Raw genomic sequence first — 7,349 nt, forward strand, 5'->3', positions numbered from 1 at the left:
TTCTCCCTCGCTCATAATTTTTAAATACTTTTTCACATTTTTATTTTTCTTTTCTTCAAAATTTTCGCAAAAATATGTTGCACCTAAAATTAATGTWCCATTGCAAACAGTTATATCCAATGCCAACGGCATATCTCGTCGACAATTGCCACTTACAATTGCCGTTATAAATCATTCTTAATGATAGCGCTTAGCCAGCAGATGTATGGCAGATTTGAAAGTAAATATATACGCACACATAGATCGCAATATTTTGGCAAAATATCAAAAAGATTTTTTATTTTACTAATTTTTATTCTTCTATAGGCGTCTAAATCTTCTGAAAATTATTAGTTGACGCAAATATATTAATTTTGAAATATTGTTTTGACAGCCGGCCTCTTTATTTGACTAATGAATAGACTTATTAAAATAACTTGCTTAGTTCTTTTTATTTTGTTGTCAGTTTGCAGTTCAGGGAATATGGGGTTAATGGATTAACTACAAAAATTAACTTTGTGGCAGAGTTTACAAATGGTTCCTGATCTAACAAGCTGATATATGCATAACCCTAAGACGAGCTGAGTTAGCTTTTTTCTCTCGTTTTTCAGATAATCAGAGATGTATACAAGTATTATAAATAAAATACCACTTGGGATATTGAAACTTAGTACATTGAAGTTTTTAGGAGTGAAGGAAACGTAGATAGGTGGATAGAATAGAGTACAGCCTCTTCGGGCTCGAATAGCGCTAGATGCGCCMTTTTGATGAATAATTCGTAAGACCTTTTAATATTGTTCTCTCGTTAGATTCTGGTGTTCTTAGCTTTTGATTCCCTCAATAAAACTACTCATCCCTTTTTGTAGATAGGCATTCAAGGTTTGCTTTTTGATAGATTCCAAAAGTTCAACTATACATCTAGATTGTGATAGAGCTGAGCACTGGGAAAGGAAGTGTACAACCGTTTCCTTACTCCCTTCAAGCTTGCTGTTGCGCCAAAAATTGATCTAGGACATTCCCATTTTTAACGTATGTTCTCCAAAAGCTCAGTGCTCCGTTTAGGCAGCTTTATGTCAATATATACTTTTCCTATACTTATTTAGTTAGTCCTTTCGTCGTATCTGCTTCGCTARCTTTTATTCTTTTATATATTTCCAATTGTTCTGAGCTATGGCTTAAAATTGCGTATTTGATCTTTCCTAGCGTTCACGTTACTGTCGCACATTCGCCTAGAGAGGCTCCCGATTTGGCGAACTCATTTCTTTTTCGATGCAGAACTATATAGTCTGCATATGCTCATTTTTTATTCCTCCCTTGAGTTGGAGTAGTATTTCGTTCAATGCCCCCACCCATAAGAGCGGGGAAAGAACAGTTCAGTTGAAGTCACTGAACGGTTGATTGCTATAATAATTCTGTCCATAAGCATCGATTATATCCATTTTCAAGATAAGGGCAGCACAAACAATGAACATTTACCAAAACAGCCGACGACGACAAGAGCTCTCTGCCGTCATGATTATTKGTCGATCGTAACACCGATTTTATTTTTTGGCGATGACTTTTAAGGTATACAGAACAGTACTCCAATTCCAGGATGTTCAGAAGAAATAGTAAAGGGGCTTTGGTAAAATTAAGCATTCAGCAATCAGCTGATTGGTATTGGTTTATGTCCTTACTAATTATGAKCAGGACTGCATTCTAAAGAACTTAAATCTTGAACAGTATATTTGGATGAAATGGATGGAGCAAAAGCTTGTGACCGCAGACCGCTTCATAGGATCTAGAAACACTGAGTAGACTATGCTTGTCATGCTTAGAACCTCTTTGTAAAATGAAACTGTTTATCTTGTAATGCTATCCAAGAATTAAAATATTTTTCAATGACGTCTTGTGAGTGGAACCGCTTCTGAACCCTTTGAGGATTTTACAACACTGACCTAGTACCATCACCCTGACTTGGAATTTCTCACCCCCCAGACAATAATCCCAAACATATTCCACAGTGTAATAATATCCTTCTCATTGCCGAACCAATACCTTCTTTCTGTGTTCCACAGAAAACATTTTTCTTTCAACAAACTYTTAATTGTTTTTGACCGGCAAACCAAATTTTATATTTCTAACTTTATTGAGTTTCAATTCAGCTCAAAATTTTTTATTCAGCATCGGTTATTATTACTTTAAATAATAAATTTGCACCAAAGTCAACTTTCCCATTGAAACTGCCAATCGGCTAACGTTAACGCATATTTTACTAGAAATATTACATTATAAATGCATAAAAATTCACCATAAAACCAATTTCGGTGCCATACCAACAATTTMGATGCATTCAGCGCGTCTTTTCGCACCGAAAGACTTTCACTTTCAAGCGCTGGAAAACGTTGCCAATAATGCAAATAATTATGAATTCGTGGATCAGCTGAAGACATACAGTAGAGTTKGATGTCTACATTTGCCACATAGACGCACACACACCATCGGACATCTAAAACTAAGCAAAAGCAACAACGATAACAATAGAGAGGCTGAACAAAGAAAGGAAGCCTCTGTCTATTGTAGCCGAAATCTCAATCGTCGCCAATCTACGGCAATCATTAGTGAGTGAGAGTGACCAAAGAATATGCTACGTAATTGAGCCGAAGAGTTCGCGTCAAAACAAAAGACTCTGCTGCAACGGTAGCTAACTGAGGCCGAATCAACTTTCAACAGGCAACAATCAACAGAGTTGCAATAAAACTGGTTACGCACGCGCCACAATCGGAGACCGAAGTGCAAGCAAAATTGAATATTGTCGCGCCTACATCGTGTTTGTGCGTCTTGCTTGTGGTTTTATGGACAAACGCAAGGCCTTTTTCATGCCTTCAAATATCGTGTCTGGCTTGAATCGAGTTTAACCAGCCTGATGTCATTAGCTTGAAGTGATTTATTAGGAAATGTAATTGACCATGCCGCATTGCATAATAGCAACATGCCGCACATCACAAGCCCAAACGACGCATATTGCATAAAACAGCAAGTAAAAGTTTGTCGTCAACTGATTATGTATTAGATTTCAATACTGTCTTCAAGTATACAGTTGACGCTCTTTACTTCATGTAAGATGCCTGCCCGAGCATCTTCTTCCATCGATAACTACCTAATACAAAATTCTCTGAAGTCGATTGTGAGAAGAACATTTGAATATGCTATACAAAGATCATTGGAGACCGTCTTGCACTATTTAAAAGGACTTGCGTCTCTGCTACACTCCTTTCATTGAAAGCATATTTTTATGTTCTTAAACTTATCACGGACGGTTCGAGCATATTTGCTTTTGAAAAAATACCCTGGAGGAATATTTTTACGATTGGTTGGATGRTATATTTCATTTAGCAATGATTCCAGACAAAACGGAACTCATTGCTAATGTGAAATAGAATTGCTTTCTGAAATCCCTGCTTTCAAAGAATTCTTCGCCCAACTCTGCTCTCTATAGTTCAATTCAGTTGGTCTCCGATCTTTACTTCTTGTGAAAGCTCATTTGGTTATCGCTTAAAAAATCGGAAAAGATGCAGCATGTTTATTCGCTCATTGGAAATGGCTTAAATAATCATTTTTCGTCCAACAGGTCAGGTTAATGTTGTTATAAGTATTTACTACCACTTTTAAGCTTTTTGTTCAAATAGTTCTGGAATTCAAGGATTCCATGCCTTTGGTCAAGTTAAGGAGCCTAACGACGAACATTCCGTAAATTTCYCAGACCTGGACWACACACCTGYTAATTTAGATCACTACCCCGCAGAKAYTACTCCTAGCGGCATCTTCTCCGCAAACATGTCTCTGAGGGATATGTGGATGGGGCGAAGGAGCTGGAGAAAAGGCGCAAGGAGTGCATCAAGCTAATTCTCTTTTAAATTTGTCTGCAGAATTGTAGGAAACTGTAAAGCCGAAGAGCAAGAAAAGACACCCTTACCAAAATTTCATCAGGATGAGAACTATTTGATCTTCTGTCTTCGTGCACGGTCACTGGATCAAACGGTCTCGCGCAGGCTCAGCGAGGAAGTGGTCAGAACTAAACACTTCACCGACAGCAAAAATATTCAGGCCCAAAGTGGAACATATTAGATATTGATATAGGTTGAAAACATCTTAACACTTTCTTCGCCACAATCAAGCTTTCGCCAGACTAAGATTGAAGCACTTCGGTTGCTAAACTTTCTAAAACCCACCGAATTGGCTCGAATCGATTAATAATCCARCTTAATAAGTTTATGGCTAGCTCTAGATGCTTTGTAGATATGCGACGGTTTTTTCGAACCATAACTTGGATTYCTGGGCATTGCAAAAGTCAAGGTATGAAGACTCATCTTAAGTATCTCAGGAAATTTCAAAGCGTAGTTGCTAAAACCACAAATGACTGCAAGACATAATGCAGACCCTCAAAAAAAGAATTTCCAAACTGCATATAACCAGTCCAAACAAAAAAGCATCGTAGGCACAACATGTGCGGTACATATATAAGTAAGTATATGTGTATTTATGGACTTTTGGAACACTGAGCAGGCACTTCGTTAAAGCACTTTTGCTTGAGTACCGCTTACGCAYGCGCATGTGTTCCTATTTACTTACACTTTTGGCAGCAGCCTGTGCATGAAGCTTTGTGTGTGTGTATGGGAACGAAACAAACGCGAGTTATGAAACAATTAGAAAAGTTTTGGCCTCGTGTTCTCAGGCACCCGAAATTCTGTTTTATAATGCATATTTCCCGTAGGTTGAAAACGTTGCAATTCAGTTGGTTGCATGCGTGTGTGTGAGTGCAAGTACCATATATGCTAATATGTTCGTATGTGAGCATGAACTTGTTTGAAAAGCTCAGACGGGTAATTGCTATTYGAACYTCTTAATGGTCGGGCAATGGAACGTCTGCTCCATCGTCATCGATTGGGGAATCCGGTTCGCCCTCTTCTGGCGTTGTCCGTTCACTGCCATTCAGCAGGCTGGAGAAGTGTTCCCTCCATAATTTAAGTATGCTCTGGGCATCGGTAACTAGATCACCTTTGGGGATTCTACAAGAATATGATCCGGTCTTAAAACCTTCTGTAAACCCCCGCATTTTTTCGTAGAGTTTTCTCTCCGCTGCAACACGGCACTCCTTGTCGTACCAGCTGTTCTTTTGCATTTTCCGAAAACCAATGGTTATACCAACCTTATACCGAGTTGTTGACGAGTACTCTCAGAGTGTGCAATTCGAGTAGAAAATAGTTCGGCTGTCTGTTGTGATTGCAGCTACTCGACGTTGAACCTTCCTTGTATTTGTTGGCGTCTTGGCTACAACAAGATAGTGGTCCGAGTCGATGTTAGGACCGCGGAGCGCACGCACATCTGAAATACTGGAGACGTGTCTTCCGTCTATCACAACATGATCGATCTAGTTGGTGGTTTTTCGATCCGGACGCAGCCAGGTAGCTTGATGAATCTTCTTATGCTGGAATCTAGTACCACAGAAAACCATATTTCAGACCCGGCATAGTCGATCACACTCAACCCATTTGGGGATATTTCCTCGTGGAGGCCGTATGAATTTACCGACCGTAGTGCCAAAGACACCGTCTTTGCCCACCCTGGCGTTAAAGTCGCCAAGCACGACTTTYATAACGGGGTATCCACTTAGAGGTATATTTTTCAATAGCCATTTTTTAACAGATCACACGTGAGCCGTGTCACGCTGTTATGTTAATGTTGTTTAGCATTAACTTACGCCTGAACAGCGTTTATAAATCCTTCAACTTCGTTATGAAAGTTCACGTTCTGCAAAGAATGTGTTTCGCGCCCTTCGCTCAATGGTCAACATAATCGTCACACTGAGCGTACTATTCGCAACACCATCACCCATCTTAAAATCGAGCATATATTACTGATAATATTCAACCGAATACAACACATCCAGCACGCATTGAAGAATATATAGTGTACACGAAGACCGTGGAGAGTCGATTCGACGCCGTTCGCAGCAACTTCGACTGACGTATGTAACRATTTGGCGTATTTTACGTCGAGATTTTAAATAAAARGCCTCACTTCGCTATGAGCTTTGGAAAAGTTCCAGGAAAATCCGACGTTTTCGAGTCAAATTTTGTTCTGCGATAAGGCCCATTCTAGCTCAATGGGTATGTAAAAAGACAAAATTGCCGGACGAAGAGACACCTAAAGAAATTCAAAAGATACCATTTCACACATAGTTGTAAAAAACAGCGGTTTGTTGTGGTTTTCGATGATTCCATCGTTCCATATTTCTTCAAAAATGATGCCGGTGAGAACGTAAACGTTAACGGCGATCGATCCCTGAATTTGAACCTGATGACCACGGAGACATTTGGTTATGACATGACGGTTCCACTTCCTACTCATTGCATCAATCAATGAATTTATTGAAAGAACTCTTCGGTGAGCAGATAATTTAACGTTTTGTGCCGGTCGATTCGCCACCAAAAACATGTGATATCACACCATTCGACTTTTTCCCGTGGGCTAAATATCACGCGTGTTTGCCATTTACCACTCGAAATGTGATCAAAAATTGGACTCAAGGGATGGACCATCTGCGATGTAGTCGCGGCCAATATTTGAGAGAGATAATCATCAAAACTTAGTTGCCAAACAATGCCCTTTTGAATGATAATAAACATTCCCATTCTTCAAATTTAGAAGTTTCTGTTGTTTTCCTATAAAAAAAAAGTAGAGAACCTCGAWATGGATCATCCTTTATTATATTGAAAGAAACACATTATTTGGTTATGAGAACAAATTATAATTTATTTCATTCAGCGCCTTTATTTACTATTCAGCGGTATGATTTGAGAGTTTAAACACAGTCACAGCTTTGTAATGAATTAAAAGCAGCTATTAATAACTTTTTTCTAAAATTAAGTTATTCAGTGTAGTATTTCCCAAATATAATATATAAACCCAACTGATGTTACTAGCCGTCAAAATGAAAATAACTTATGCTTATATGTCTACTCTGTCTCTTTGGTCTTAAATATTGTTATTTGTTAGCTAAGAAAGTWACTTACACTTAAATTTTGAGTAGCATAAGACGCACTAATGCTTTTGAGTTCAGAAAAAATCCAATATTCGCACTTAAAATGCTATTCAGCACCCCTTAAGAGTCAATAATGTTTTGTTATATATGTTGTCTATTGGCCTATAAGTATTAAAATTATTGGGCCAACGTTGCTAAATACTCGCCCACACATATCTCAGCAAAAATTATGTTGCCTTTTGACGTCTTTAGCTATTCAGCGTTGAGTTCTCAATATTATTTTGAGCCTTAGGAATCTACCCTAACGAATTTTTTCTATTATTCTTAATACTAACTAATATTTAGG

The 7,349-nt window shown here is 38.4% G+C and overlaps 1 protein-coding gene across 1 annotated transcript in view; it reads left to right on the forward strand.

Moving 5' to 3' along the window:
- LOC108975438 overlaps positions 1–7,349 on the forward strand; it is a 92,947-nt gene that overhangs the window by 34,454 nt on the left and 51,144 nt on the right. The gene's annotated exons all lie outside the window — the stretch shown is intronic.

This window comes from Bactrocera latifrons, unplaced genomic scaffold (genome assembly GCF_001853355.1).
Source record: "Bactrocera latifrons isolate USDA-ARS-PBARC rearing strain unplaced genomic scaffold, ASM185335v1 scaffold_65, whole genome shotgun sequence".
Taxonomy (NCBI): Eukaryota; Metazoa; Arthropoda; class Insecta; order Diptera; family Tephritidae; genus Bactrocera; species Bactrocera latifrons.